A 15,510-nucleotide genomic window follows, 5' to 3' on the forward strand; every position below is an offset into this window, starting at 1 on the left:
CTGAAATACTTGCAATTCAGCCCCAGAACATCAGATGTGCAATGGTAGAGTAAGAACAGGATGGTTATTAAGAACAAAAACTACCTGTTGGTGAAGGGGAGTATTGGAATGTGTTCACAGCTGTCATGGACCTGCAGTGCACACAAGACTAGAGAAGCACGGTAAGGCTCCTGTTCCAGGGCCAGCTACTGAGCAGCCCCTGCAGTGCCCCCTGTGCACCTCTATGGCCATTAACTTCTGTGAAGTCCAGGATCCAGGCTCTGGGGGGCTCCATCAGCATGCTGCAGTGTTGTCCACTCCCTACTGGTTTGGATATTGCATAGGGCAGAAGTGGTCACAAGCTGTGGTTAACCAGCTCAGTCTCTCATTTATTTGCTTTGGGCTATTCTCACAGTCAGAGGTCTTACTGGTTTTAAACTTTGAGTGTGGGAGTGTCTACCTCTTCCTGACAAGCCATTGTCCTTGCGTCAGTACTTCTCAAACTTGAGCTTGTATCACAATTGTCTGGAGGGTTTACTAGAACATAGAGTACCGCGTCCTCAACCCCAGGATTTGAATCTAGTAGGTCTGGAGTAGGAGCCTGAGACTTTGTATTTCTAATACATTTCCTGGAGCTGCTGATGATGCTGGTCTAGGGACACACTTTGAGAACCAAGTTGGATCTACTTTAAAGGCTTCTACCTTCATCTTGGCTTCTATGTTGTGTGTGTGTGTGTGTGTCCTCTACCCTGCTGTTGCATCTCAGAGAACACTTTCTAGTGAAAGTTCCTGTAGTCAATCTGGAAATGCTCACTGGGGGTGTATGGAGGGGCAAGGCACAGGGTGGCCTTTGCCCCAGCTTTGTTTCCAGCTCATAAGCCTTCCTCCATTTCCACTTGAGCCCCCAAAAATCAGCTTTCCTAGTCCTGCAGGCTTCAAATTAGAGTACTCTGGTCCTATGCCACCCCTGGGACATCTGGTTTCCTTAGGGATGTCAGGCAGAGGTGATGACCAACCTTAGGTGAATCCCCCACTCAGAGACTGCTGCAAGGAAGGGCTTGGCCTCTCCCTGCTATCTCCTGTCTAGGAGAGAGAGGAAACAGCTTCCTATTCCTGAGGGGAGAAAGGAGGCCTTTCCACGTGGTTCATAAAGAGGCTAGTATCTCTTCTGCAGAATTTATCTCACTTAGTCTCCTCAAGGATCAGTATAAGGGTAGAATTTGGCTCCTGCTTTACAGAGAGGCAAACTGAAGTTCCAAGCAGCCATAAAACTTGTCCAGGGACATTCAGCTAGGCAGTGGGAAGCTGGGATTTGAGAGCAGCCAGGTTTATTTTTAAACTGCTCTTAATTACCATTCCTTTCCAACTCTTAGTCTTGTTCAATTGGGACTATTTGGTTTTCAAAACCACAAACCAAGTCCAACCAGCTTCCCAACAAATGTAAGGGTTGAGGGGTGCTCCACAGAGCCATGGGGCACGAATGTGCCCAAGCCTGGGTAATGCCTGGAACTAAGTCTTTATGTGGTCAGGCTTTAGGGATACCCCGGCCCTGAGGCTCATGGTCCTTCTCCTTCTGTCTCTCTCCCCCACATAAATTGGCCTTCTCTTCTCCTATAGACATAGAAAAACATGGATGCTGAGCCCAAATTTGATCCTTCTACTAGGAATACCCCTTGTGGAAACCAAGTAGAAGGGCCAAGCTGGGTAGACTAAATATATTTATGTGAGAGAATTCTGGAACCACTCTGCCTGGATTTCAAGCTCAGGCTACAATTTACCAGTTGTACCACTTTGGCATGTTACCTCACTTCTCCAACAAAATGATGAGAACAGTAACATTCACTCACATGGTCAGTGTGAGAAGTAAGTAAGTTACTACATGCAGAATGCTTAGAACAGAACCTGGCATATGGCAAGTATTCAGATAGTATTAATGAATCTTCTTCCACTTCTTGCCATTGTGGTTGCTCTCTTTGAATTCCAATGAGAGTTTCTGGGAACCAGACTTTGACTGGTCCAGTTTATGTTGGCCTGTATATTTGGTATAGTTGGTCCAATTAGCTGTGTGAAAGCCTGTGTTCCAGTGCCACTCATGAGGATGGGAAGGGGTGAGGGAAACAGGTAGACCCCTGGAAGGGCAGGGGTGTGTTGATGGGCAATCCCGAAGGTGTCTGTCAGATCTAGGGTGACTAATCATCCCTATTTGCCTGGAACTGAGTGGTTTCCTGGGAAATGAGACTTTTAGTGCTAAAATTAAGAAGATCCGAGTCAATTCCGGAAGGTTGGTCATCCTATAAAATCAGAACTGACTTAGTGATTCCCAGGAACCGACAACGTACCCGCATAAGATGTGGTGAGACTTTTCTTAAAGCCTTGGAGAGAGAGTGAATAGATAGATGAAGCGGTTTTGGAAATATTTTGTGATTTGTCCTGGGCTGCTCCAAAAATTCTTTTCTATAATCCATCTCCACTTTCACTTTTCAGCCCTAACGCTTGCTGTCTACTGGTGTCCCTAAGATTCTACAGTGCTTCCAGTTTCTTAGGTGTTGTTTAATATCATAGTCATTACTAAGAAGGTATTTCCCACATCCCAAGCCTCTCCTTCCTCTGACCTGCCATGGCACATGAAACTAAATTATTTCCTCCTTTGGCTTAATGCACTCAGACTGAATTAAAATTCAAGTGTTTTTATAGAAGACAGAGTCCATTAAACTGTTATGGCTCATTAGAGTCTTAGCTTGGATAACTTCATTGCATTAGTCAGTCCCTGAAGCAGTGTCCAGTCTGGGACACAGTAACTTGTGCTCAGAGGAGAGAAAGGAAAATGGAGTGTGAGGATGCACCAGGGTAGGAGAAGAGGAGAAGAAGAAGAGGACTTTGGCTATACAGAGGCAAGAGTGAGCCCTGTGGAGGCAAGCTACTTTCTTCCCAAGTCAGTTGTCTAGTCTGTGCTGAATCAGAGGTGCTTCCTTTTCCTCTACCCCATGGAAACTGGCTCAGAATTGTGGGCAACTTTTCAAAGGGATAGAGAGAAAAATATAAGCCTGAGAATAGTTTGGGTCCCAGAGGTTGGTTTGGATATTCTGAATGGGTCTCTAAGAAAAACTGGCTTTTGGGATCTTATTTTCTGAACCTCATTCTTTTTCCCAATGTCAATACATGGTGTTTGGGGGGGGGGAGGCACTGGGACATTAAGAAAGGAATTATATGAAACATTCACTCACCCACTGTTGGAACAGAATTTAGGTAAATTCACACTGTGAAAATAAGATTATATGATTAAATAAGGAAAAAAGAGGAATCAAATTTCTAAATGACTAAAATCAGAAATGAAAATGGGATTGTTACTACCAAGGATTGTAAGAGAGTGCTATGAATAATGGTAAGCCAAAATATTGGATAACCTGGGTAAAATGGATAGATTCCTAGAAACACAGAACTTACGAAGATGGAATTATGTAAAAATAGAACATCTGAGTAGACCTATATAGCTCATAAGGACATTATATCAGTAACCAGAAGCCTCCTAACAAAGAGAACACTTGGATCTGATGGTTTTATTGATGAATTTGACAAAACATTTAGTGAAGAACTGATACCAACCCTTCTCAAACTTTCCCAAAAAACTATAAAGGAGAAAGAACTTCCTAATTTATTTTGAGGCCAGCACTTCTTTGATGACAAAGTTGACAATGACACAATGAATAAAGAAAACCACAGACCAATATCTCTGTGATTATTGATGTAAAAATCCTCAAGAAAATACTAACAAATTGAATTTAGCTACATATTGAAAGAAATATACATCAAGATCAAATGGGATTTATGCCTGTAATGCAAGGATGTATCAATAGATTAACTTGATCAGTGTAATATACCACATTAGTAGAATATGGAAAGAAAAACACATGACCATCTCAATTGATGCAGAAAAAGTGTTTGACAAAGTCCAATATTCTCTCATGATAAAACACTAAAAAAAACTAGGAATGGAAAGAAACTGTCTCAACGTAATAAAACCCATATATGAAAACCCCTTAGCTCTTACTCAATGGTGAAAGACAGAAAGCTTTTCCTTAAAGAACAGGAATAAGGGTATCATCACTTTTATTCAACATACGACTAAAAGTTCTAGCCAGAACAATTAGGCTAGAAGAAGAAATAAAGGACATGGAAAGGAAGAAGTAAAATTATTTCTATTCCCAGATTATATGATTTTATAGTGGAAAACTTTAAAGATTTTACTTAAAACTATTAGAATGAATAAATAAATGCAACAAAGTAAGAGGATACAAAATCAACATGCAGAAGTCAGTTGCATTCATATACACCAACAATGAAAAAAAATTTTTTAAAAGATTTTATTTATTTATTTGACAGGCATAGATCACAAGTAGGCAGAGAGGCAGGCAGAGAGAGAGGGGAAAGCAGGCTCCCTGCTGAGCAGAGATTCCCAATGTGGGGCTCGATCCCAGGACCCTGGGATCACGACCTGAGCAGAAGGCAGAGGCTTTAACCCACTGAGCCACCCAGAACTTATACCATGAACAATTCTAAAAGGAATTTAAGACAGTTCCATTTACAGTAGCATCAAAAAGAATAAAATACACAGGAATTAATAGGGAGCTGAAAAACTTGTATAATATAAATTACAAAACATCACTGAAAGAAATTAAAGAAGACATAAATAAATGGAAAGACATCCTATGTTCATGAATTGGAAGACTTAATATTGCTAAGATATCAATACTTTCCAAAGCAATCTATAGACTTGACACAATCTTTATCAAAATCTCCATGATATTTTTGGCAGAAATTAAATAGAATGCATCTTAAAATTCAAATGGAATCTCAAGGTACCATGAATAGCCAAAACAAACTTGAAAAAGAGGAACAAAATTGGAGTACTCAAATTTTTTGATTTCAAAACCCATTACAAAGCTGCAATAATGAAAACTGTATAATACTGGCATAAAAGACAGACCAAAGGAATAGAAGAGAGAACCCAGAAATAAACACTTGAATATGATCAAATGATTTTTGACAATGGTGTTGACAAATGATGGTGAGTAAACTTGATGTCCACATGCTGAAGAATGACGTTTGCCCCTTACCTTATACCATATACAAAAATTAACTCAAAAAAATTAGATCAAAGACCTAAATGTAAGGGCTAAAGCTATAAAACTGTCAGAAGAAAACATAGGGTAAAATCTTCATGACATTGGATTAGCAATGATTTCTTGGATATGACACAAGAAGATAGGCAACAAAACAAAACAAAATAGATGAATTGGACTTCATCAAAATAAAAAAAACTTTTGTGTATCAAAGGACATTGTCAATAGATTAAAAAGACAACATACAGAATGGCAGAAAATACTTGTAAATCACATTTGTTTCTTTTTTCATATAAACACATATGAAAATCCCTTAATATACACAAATACCCTAAAGTGTGTATGTGTTTTTACACAATTCATGGTGCTCACCATTGCACATTCCCTCCCTAGTGTTCTTTACCCAGCCACCCCATCGTTTCCACACCTCTCTACTCCACCAACCCTCAGTTTGTTTCCTTGAGATTAAAAGTCTCTTATGGTTTGTCTCCCTCTCTGCTTTCATCCTGTCTCATTTTTGCCTTTCTTCACCCATGATCCTCTGCCTTGTTTCTTAAATACCACATATCAGTGAGATCATATGATTGTAAATTACATTTCTAATAAGAGATTACCATCCAGAATATATAGAGAACTCCTACAACTCAACAACAAAAAGACAAACAAACCAATTAAATAAAGGGAAAGGACTTGAATAAACATTTCGCCAAGATATACAAAAGGTCAATAAGTACATGAAAAGATGCTCAACATCACCAATCATTACAGAAATGCAAGCATTATTTTAAATGAGATTAACATTTTTTTATGTATAGATGAGAAATTCCATGGACGTAAAGATTTTATTTTAGTTATTTTTTTATTTTCAAAGATTTTTTATTTAAGAGAGAAAGAGAGCAAGTAAGTAGGGAGAGGCAGAGGAAGAGGGAGAAGCAGATTCCTGGCTGAGCAGGGAGCAAGACATGGGGCTCAAACCCAGGACCCTGGGATCATGACCTGAACTGAAGGCAGATCCTTAACCAACTGAGCCACCTAGGATTTTGTTTTTTTTTTTTTAAAGAGATTCTAGGTCTTTTTTTTTTTTTAATTTTATTTATTTATTTATTTGACAGAGAGAGATCACAAGTAGACAGAGAGGCAGGCAGAGAGAAGGGAGAAGCAGGCCCCCTGCCGAGCAGAGAGCCCGATGTGGGGCTCGATCCCAGGACCCTGAGATCATGGCCTGAGCCGAAGGCAGAGGCTCAACCCACTGAGCCACCCAGGTGCCCAAGATTTTGTTTTTTTAAAAAATTTCTATGTAAGCAAGAGAAGAGGAAAGTAGAAATGGTCATTTTCTGCCTTAATCATAAAATATGCCAAATATTTATTATTTAGAAACAAGGACATTGAATATTTAAATATTACTACCTAGGCAAGTAAGTTATTAAAAAAGAAAAGGGGGGACGCCTGGGTGGCTCAGTTGGTTAAGCAGCTGCCTTCGGCTCAGGTCATGATCCCAGTGTCCTGGGATTGAGTCCCACATCGGGCTCCTTGCTCGGCAGGGAGCCTGCTTCTCCTTCTGCCTGCCATTCTGTCTGCCTGTGCTAGCTCTCTCTCTGATAAATAAATTAAAAAAAAAAAAAAAAAGAAAAGGGATCATAATTACATATTTAGGAGTCAAATTAGTTTCATAGGCCATAGTGATAACTTCTGAAGTCCAGATATATATTTTGTTAAAAAGAAGAAAAAGTAAGGATATTTAATAATACTTTTCTGCACCTATTGGGAAAGAGGCAAAATTTGCTTCTTATCTCATTGAGATTTTTTTCATCAGCATTTATAAGATCCTATCATTCTAAGGTTAAGTACTAGAACTCCTTTAGTTAGAACAGAGAAGGAAAAGACAGATGGGACAGGGATCCAAAACTTGCAAAATGGGAAAGAAATGTAGACAAGATAATTACATAAATGACATTATACTGTACATCTATAATCACTTGAAATTTTAGCTGAAACTGTGGTGAATTCATAGACTGATTTAGAGAATTGCTGTCTTGTTGAGAGTCTTGCCATACACAAACGTGCTTTCTCTCTCCATTCATTTTAACCTTTCTCTCTTAATAGTTTTTGAAATTACTACCTGTAAAGGTCTTGTACATGTTTTCTTACATTAATTTCCAGGTACCTGACTGTTTTGTTGCTAAGGTAAACCCTGTCCTTTTAGAATTTCGTGTTCTAATTGATTGCTGCTGTTGGGTGGGAGAGCTTGGGTGACCTGCTGAATGCTCTAATTTGTTATAATATTTGTTCTGTCAGTCTCTTTGAGACATCTGCAAATCATCATGGGCAAATTGTGATTTAAAAAAAAACTTCTTTTGTAATCCTTACATTTATTCTTCTTACGTTATTTCGAAAGCCGGAGCTCCAGGACAAGGAGAAAAAGAAATGATGGGAGCATTGTGTCCACAGATGCAGTAACCAGTCACATTTGTCTTGTTCCAGGCCTTGAAAGGATGGTCTACTGCTGCACTAGTGACATTTGCTGCTACAGGTTTTTGAAATGCACTTTACCATGTTAAAAAATTTTGTTTTTATTTCTAGTTTACTATGGAATTTTTTCTCAATTCACGAAAGAGTGTTGAATTTTCTAAGATGATTTTTCTGCACTTGCTGACAATATTTTTCTGTTTTTCTCCTTTATCATGTATGGGCACGCATATAGGTTTATGTCTGAATTTGAATGTTTATAATATTTATTCCTGCATTGATTTTTTTCTTGTATTTTTCTCTGACATTCAAAGGTAGGATTGGCTATAATTTTCCTTTCTTATGCTGTAATTTTGCTGCCTTGTATTCAAGATTTTGCTAGTCTATAAAATGAACCTAACAGAACTCACTAGTAAAACTTTCTGGACTCAGTTTATTGTATGGACTGAATTTTATTTTTATTTTATTTTAATTAACATATAATGTATTATTTGCCCTAGGGTACAGGCCTGTGAATCATCAGGCTTACACATTTCACAGCACTCACCATAGCACATACCCTCCCCAATGTCCATAACCTAGCCACCCTATCCCTATCCCCCTCCCCCTAGCAACACTGTTTGTTTCATGAGATTAAGAGTCTTTTATGGTTTGTCTCCTTCCCAATCACATTTTGTTTCATTTTTTCCCTCCCTACCATACATGACCCCCCCGTGTCTCAAAATTCCTCATATCAGAGAGATCATATGGTAATTGTCTTTCTCTGATTGACTTATTTCACTTAGCATAATACCCTCTAGTTCCATCCACATTGTTGTAAATGGAAGATTTCATTTTTTGATGGCTGCATGGTATTTCACTGTGTGTGTGTGTGTGTGTGTGTGTGTGTGTGTATAATCTCACATATTCTTTATTCGCTCATCTGTTGATGAACATCTAATTTTTTTCCCATAGTTTGAGTATTGTGGACATTGCCGCTATAAACATTTAGGTGTATGTGCCCCTTCAGATCACCACATTTGTATCCTTAGGGTAAATATCCAGTAGTGTGATTGCTGGGCCATAGTGTAGCTCTATTTTTTTTGAAGAACCTCCGTACTGTTTTCCAGAGTGGTTTGCATTCCCACCAACAGTGTAGGAGGGTTCCCCTTTCTCCGCATCCTCACCAACATCTCTCTTTTCCTGACTTGTTAATTTTACCCATTCTGACTGGTGTGAAGTGGTATCTCATTGTGGTTTTTTTTTTTTTTAAGATTATCTCATTGTGGTTTTGATTTATATTTCCCTGATGCTGAGTGATATGGAGCACTTTTTCACATGTCTGTTGGCCATTTGTACATCTTCTTTGCAGATATATCTACTCATGTCTTCTGCTCATCTCTTGATTGGATTAGTTGTTATTTGGGTGTTGAGTTTGATAAGTTCTTTATAGATTTTGGATACTATCCCCTTATCTCATATGTCATTTGCAAATATCTTCTCCCATTGGTCTGTTGTCTTTTGGTTTTGTTGACTGCTTCCTTTACTGTGCAAAAGTTTTTGATCTTGATGAAGTTCCAATAGTTCATTTTTTCCCTTGCTTCCCTCACCTTTGCTGATGTTTCTAGGAAGAAGTTGCTGTGGCTGAGGTCGAAGAGGTTGCTGCCTGTGTTCTCCTCAAGGATTTTGATGGATTCCTGTCTCACATTTGAGTCTATTTCTATTTTTGTGTGTGGTGTAAGGAAATGATCCAGTTTCATTCTTCTGCTTGTAGTTGTCCAATTTTCCCAACACCATTTGTTGAAGAGACTTTCTTTTTTCCATTGGACATTTGTTCCTGCTTTGTCGAAGATTTGTTGACCATAGAGTTAAGGATCAGTTTCTACACTCTCTGTTCTGTCCCATTGATCTATGTGTCTGTTTTTGTGCCAGAACCATACTATCTTGATGATTTCAGCTTTGTAATAGAGTTTGAAATCTGGAATTGTGCTGCCACCAACTTTGGCTTTCTTTTTCAAGTTCTTCTGGATATTTGAGGTCTTTTATTGTTCCATATAAATTTTAGGGTAATGTGTTCCATTTCTTTGAAAAAACTGATGGTATTTTGATGGGGATTGGGTTAAATGTGTAGACTGCTTTAGGTAGCATAGACATTTTCAAAATATTTGTTCTTCCAATCCATTAACATGGAATTTTTTCTGTTTCTTTGTGTCTTTCTCAATTTCTTTCATGAGTACTTTATAGTTTTCTGAGTATAGATTCTTTGCCTCTTTGGTTAGGTTTATTTCTAGGTATCTTATTGTTTTGGGTGCAATTGCAAATGGAGTCAACTTTTTTTTTTTCCCCATGGAAATAAATCTTAAAATCTTTAAAAGATTTTATTTGATTTTTTTTAAAATTTTTTATTTTTTATAAACATATATTTTTATCCCCAGGGGTACAGGTCTGTGAATCACCAGGTTTACACACTTCACAGCACTCACCAAAGCACATACCCTCCCCAATGTCCATAATCCCACCCCCTTCTCCCAAACCCCCTCCCCCCAGCAACCCTCAGTTTGTTTTGTGAGATTAAGAGTCACTTATGGTTTGTCTCCCTCCCAATCCCATCTTGTTTCATTGATTCTTCTCCTACCCACTTAAGCCCCCATGTTGCATCACCACTTCCTCATATCAGGGAGATCATATGATAGTTGTCTTTCTCTGCTTGACTTATTTCACTAAGCATGATATGCTCTAGTTCCATCCATGTTGTTGCAAATGGCAAGATTTCATTTCTTTTGATGGCTGCATAGTATTCCATTGTGTATATATACCACTCTTCTTGATCCATTCATCTGTTGATGGACATCTAGGTTCTTTCCATAGTTTGGCTATTGTGGACATTGCTGCTATAAACATTCGGGTGCATGTGCCCCTTTGGATCACTACGTTTGTATCTTTAGGGTAAATACCCAATAGTGCAATTGCTGGGTCATAGGGCAGTTCTATTTTCAACATTTTGAGGAACCTCCATGCTGTTTTCCAGAGTGGCTGCACCAGCTTGCATTCCCACCAACAGTGTAGGAGGGTTCCCCTTTCTCCACATCCTCGCCAGCATCTGTCTTTTCCTGACTTGTTGATTTTAGCCATTCTGACTGGTGTGAGGTGATATCTCATTGTGGTTTTGATTTGTATTTCCCTGATGCCGAGTGATATGGAGCACTTTTTCATGTGTCTGTTGGCCATCTGGATGTCTTCTTTGCAGAAATGTCTGTTCATGTCCTCTGCCCATTTCTTGATTGGATTATTTGTTCTTTGGGTGTTGAGTTTGCTAAGTTCTTTATAGATTCTGGACACTAGTCCTTTATCTGATATGTCGTTTGCAAATATCTTCTCCCATTCTGTCAGTTGTCTTTTGATTTCGTTAACTGTTTCCTTTGCTGTGCAAAAGCTTTTGATCTTGATGAAATCCCAATAGTTCATTTTTGCCCTTGCTTCCCTTGCCTTTGACGTTGTTCCTAGGAAGATGTTGCTGCAGCTGAGGTCGAAGAGGTTGCTACCTGTGTTCTCCTCAAGGATTTTGATGGATTCCTTTCATACATTGAGGTCCTTCATCAATTTTGAGTCTATTTTTGTGTGTGGTATAAGAAAATGGTCCAATTTCATTTTTCTGCATGTGGCTGTCCAATTTTCCCAGCACCATTTATTGAAGAGGCTGTCTTTTTTTCCATTGGACATTCTTTCCTGCTTTGTCGAAGATTAGTTGACCATAGAGTTGAGGGTCTATTTCTGGACTCTCTATTCTGTTCCATTGATCTATGTGTCTGTTTTTGTGCCAGTACCATGCTGTCTTGATGATGACAGCTTTGTAATAGAGCTTGAAGTCCGGAATTGTGATGCCACCAACGTTGGCTTTCTTTTTCAATATCCCTTTGGCTATTCGAGGTCTTTTCTGGTTCCATATAAATTTTAGCATTATTTGTTCCATTTCTTTGAAAAAGATGGATGGTACTTTGATAGGGATTGCATTAAATGTGTAGATTGCTTTAGGTAGCATAGACATTTTTACAATATTTATTCTTCCAATCCAGGAGCATGGAACATTTTTCCATTTCTTTGTGTCTTCCTCAATTTCTTTCATGAGTACTTTATAGTTTTCTGAGTATAGATTCTGTGCCTCTTTGGTTAGGTTTATTCCTAGGTATCTTATGGTTTTGGGTGCAATTGTAAATGGGATTGTGGAGTCAACTTCTTATTTTCTCCTTCTTCTGTCTTGCTGTTGGTGTATAGAAATGCAACTGATTTCTGTACATTGACTTTGTATCCTGCCACGTTGCTGAATTGTTGTATGAGTTCTAGTAGTTTGGGGGTGGAGTCTTTTGGGTTTTCCATATAAAGAATCATGTACAGAAATCAGTGGCTTTCTTATACACTAATAATGAAAATACAGAAAGGGAAATTAGAGAATCGATTCCATTTACTATAGCACCAAGAATCATAAGATACCTGGGAATAAACCTAATCAAAGAGGTAAAATATCTGTATTTGAGGAACTACAGAACACTCATGAAAGAAATTGAAAAAGACACAAAAAGATGGAAGACCATTCCATGCTCTTGGATCAGTAGAATAAACATTGTTAAAATGTCTATACTGCCTAGAGCAATCTATACTTTTAATGCTATTCCAATCAAAATTCCACCGGTATTCTTCAAAGAGCTGGAGCAAATAACCCAAAAATTTGTATGGAATCAGAAGAGACCCCAAATCGCTAAGGAAATGTTGAAAAACAAAAATAAAATGGGGGGCATCATGTTACTTGACTTCAAGCTTTACTACAAAGCTGTGATCACCAAAACAGCATGGTACTGGCATAAAAATGGACACATAGACCAGTGGAACAGAGTAGAGAGCCCAGATATGGACCCTCAACGCTATGGTCAAATAATCTTCGACAAAACAGGAAAAAATATACAGTGGAAAAAAGACAGTCTCTTCAATAAATGGTGCTGGGAAAACTGGGCAGCTATATGTAGAAGAATGAAACTCGACCATTCTCTTACACCATACACAAAGATAAACTCAAAATGGATAAAAGACCTCAATGTGAGATAGGAATCCATCAGAGTCCTAGAGGAGAACGTAGGCAGTAACCTCTTCGATATCAGCCACAGCAACTTCTTTCAAGATATGTCTCCAAAGGCAAAGGAAGCAAAAGCGAAAATGAACTTTTGGGACATCATCAAAATTAAAAGCTTCTGCACAGCAAAGGAAACAGTCAAGAAAACAAAGAGGCAACCCATGGAATGGGAGAAGATATTTGCAAATGACAGTACAGACAAAAGGTTAATAACCAGGATTTATAAAGAACTTCTCAAACTCAACACACACAAAACAGACAATCATATCAAAAAATGGGCAGAAGATATGGACAGATACTTTTCCAATGAAGACATACAAAAGGCTATCAGACACATGAAAAAATGTTCATCATCACTAGCCATCAGGGAGATTCAAGTTAAAACCACATTGAGATATCACCTTACACCAGTTAGAATGGCCAAAATTAGCAAGACAGGAAACAATATGTGTTGGAGAGGATGTGGAGAAAGGGGAACCCTCTTCCACTGTTGGTAGGAATGCAAGTTGGTGCAACCTCTTTGGAGAACAGTGTGGAGATTCCTCAAGAAATTAAAAATAGAGCTTCCCTATGACCCTGCAATTGCACTACTGGGTATTTACTCCAAAGATACAGATATTGTGAAAAGAATGGCCATCTGTACCCCGATGTTTATAGCAGCAATGGCCACAGTCACCAAACTGTGGAAAGAACCAAGAAGCCCTTCAACAGACGAATGGATAAGGAAGATGTGGTCCATATACACTATGGAGTATTATGCCTCCATCAGAAAGGACGAATACCCAACTTTTGTAGCAACATGGACGGGACTGGAAGAGATTATGCTGAGTGAAATAAGTCAAGCAGAGAGAGTCAATTATCATATGGTTTCACTTATTTGTGGAGCATAACAAATAGCATGGAGGACATGGGGAGATAGAGAGGAGAAGGAAGTTGGGGGAAATTGGAAGGGGTGGTGAACCATGAGAGACTATGGACTCTGAAAACCAATCTGAGGGCTTTGAAGGAGCGGGGGGTGGGAGGTCGGGGTACCAGTTGGTGGGTATTATAGAGGGCACGGATTGCATGGAGCACTGGGTGTGGTGCAAAAATAATGAGTACTGTTATGCTGAAAATAAATAAAAAATAAATTTAATAAAAAAAAAAAGAAATGCAACTGATTTCTGAGCACTGATTTTATATCCTGACACTTTACTGAACTCCTGTATCCGTTCTAGCAGTTTTGGAGTGGACTCTTTGGATTTTCCACATAAAGTATCATACAGTCTGAAAGAGTGAGGGTTTGACTTCTTTAGCAATTCGAATGCCTTTTATTTCTTTTTGTTGTCTGATTGCTGAGACTAGGACTTCTAGTACTATGTTGTATAACAGTGGTGATAGTGGACATCCCTGCTGTGTTCCTGACCTTAGAGGAAAAGTTCTGTTTTCCCCCATTGAGAATGATATTTGCTGTGGGTTTTTCATAGATGGCTTTGATAATATTGAGGTATGTGCCCTATATCCCTACACTTTGAAGAGTTTTGATCAGGAAGGGATGCTGTACTTTGTCAAATGCTTTTTCAGCATCTATTGATAGTATCACATGGTTCTTGTTCTTTCTTTTATCATATCACATTGATCTTTCTTTTATCATATCACATTGATTGATCTTGTATCATATTTCATTGATTGATCTTGTATCATATCACATTGATTGATCTGTGGATGTTGAACCAACCTTGCAGCCCAGAGATAAATTTCACTTGGTTGTGGTGAATAAGCCTTTTAATGTACTGTTGGATCCTATTGGCTAGTATTTGGTGAGAATTTTTGCAGCCATGTTCATCAAGGATTTTGGTCTCAAAATCCTTTTTGATGGAGTCTTTGTCTGGTTTTGGGATCAAGGTAATGCTGGCCTTGTAAAATAAGTTTGGAAGTTTTCCCTCCATTTCTATTTTTTTGGGAACAGTTTCAGGAGAATAGGTATTAACTCTTCTTTAAATGTTTGGTAGAATTCCCCTGGGAAGCTGTCTGGCCCTGGGCTCTTGTTTTTTGGGAGATATTTGATGACTGCTTCAATCTCCTTACTGGTTATGGGTCTGTTCAGGTTTTCTATGTCTTCCTGGTTCAGTTGTGGTAGTTTATATGACTCTAGGAATGCATCCATTTCTTCCAGACTGTCAAATTTGCTGGTGTAGAGCTGCTCGTAATATGTTCTTAAATTGTTTGTATTTCTTTGGTTTTGGTTGTGATCTCTCCTCTTTCATTCATGATTTTATTAATTTGGGTCCTTTCTCTTTTCTTTTTGATAAGTCTGGCCAGGCGTTTATCAATCTTATTAATTCTTTCCAAGAACCAGTTCCTAGTTTTGTTGATTTGTTCTACTGTTCTTTTGGTTTCTATTTCATTGATTTCTGCTCTGATTTTTGTGATTTCTCTTCTCCTGCTGGGTTTAGGCTTTCTTTGCTGTTTTTTCTCCAGCTCTTTTAGGAGTATGTTTAGGTTGTGTACTTGAGACCTTTCTTGTTTCCCGATAAAGGCTTGTATCACTTTATACTGTCCTCGTAGGACCACCTTTGCTGCATCTAAAAGATTTTTTAAAAAAATATTTTATTTATTTATTTGACAGAGAGAGACACACAGAGAGAGGGAACACAAGCAGGGGGAGTGGGAGAGGGAGAAGCAGGCTTCCTGTTGAGCAAGGAGCCTATTTCAGGGCTCAATGCCAGGACCCTGGGCCTGAAGACCTGAGTCCTCAGGCTTGACCACCTGAGCTGAAGGCAGATGTTTAACCACCTGAGACACCCAGAGACCCCTGTCTCAAAGATTTTGGACAGTTGTGTTTTCATTTTCGTTTGTTTCCAT

This window comes from Mustela nivalis, assembly GCF_964662115.1.
Source record: "Mustela nivalis genome assembly, chromosome: 11".
Lineage (NCBI taxonomy): Eukaryota > Metazoa > Chordata > Mammalia > Carnivora > Mustelidae > Mustela > Mustela nivalis.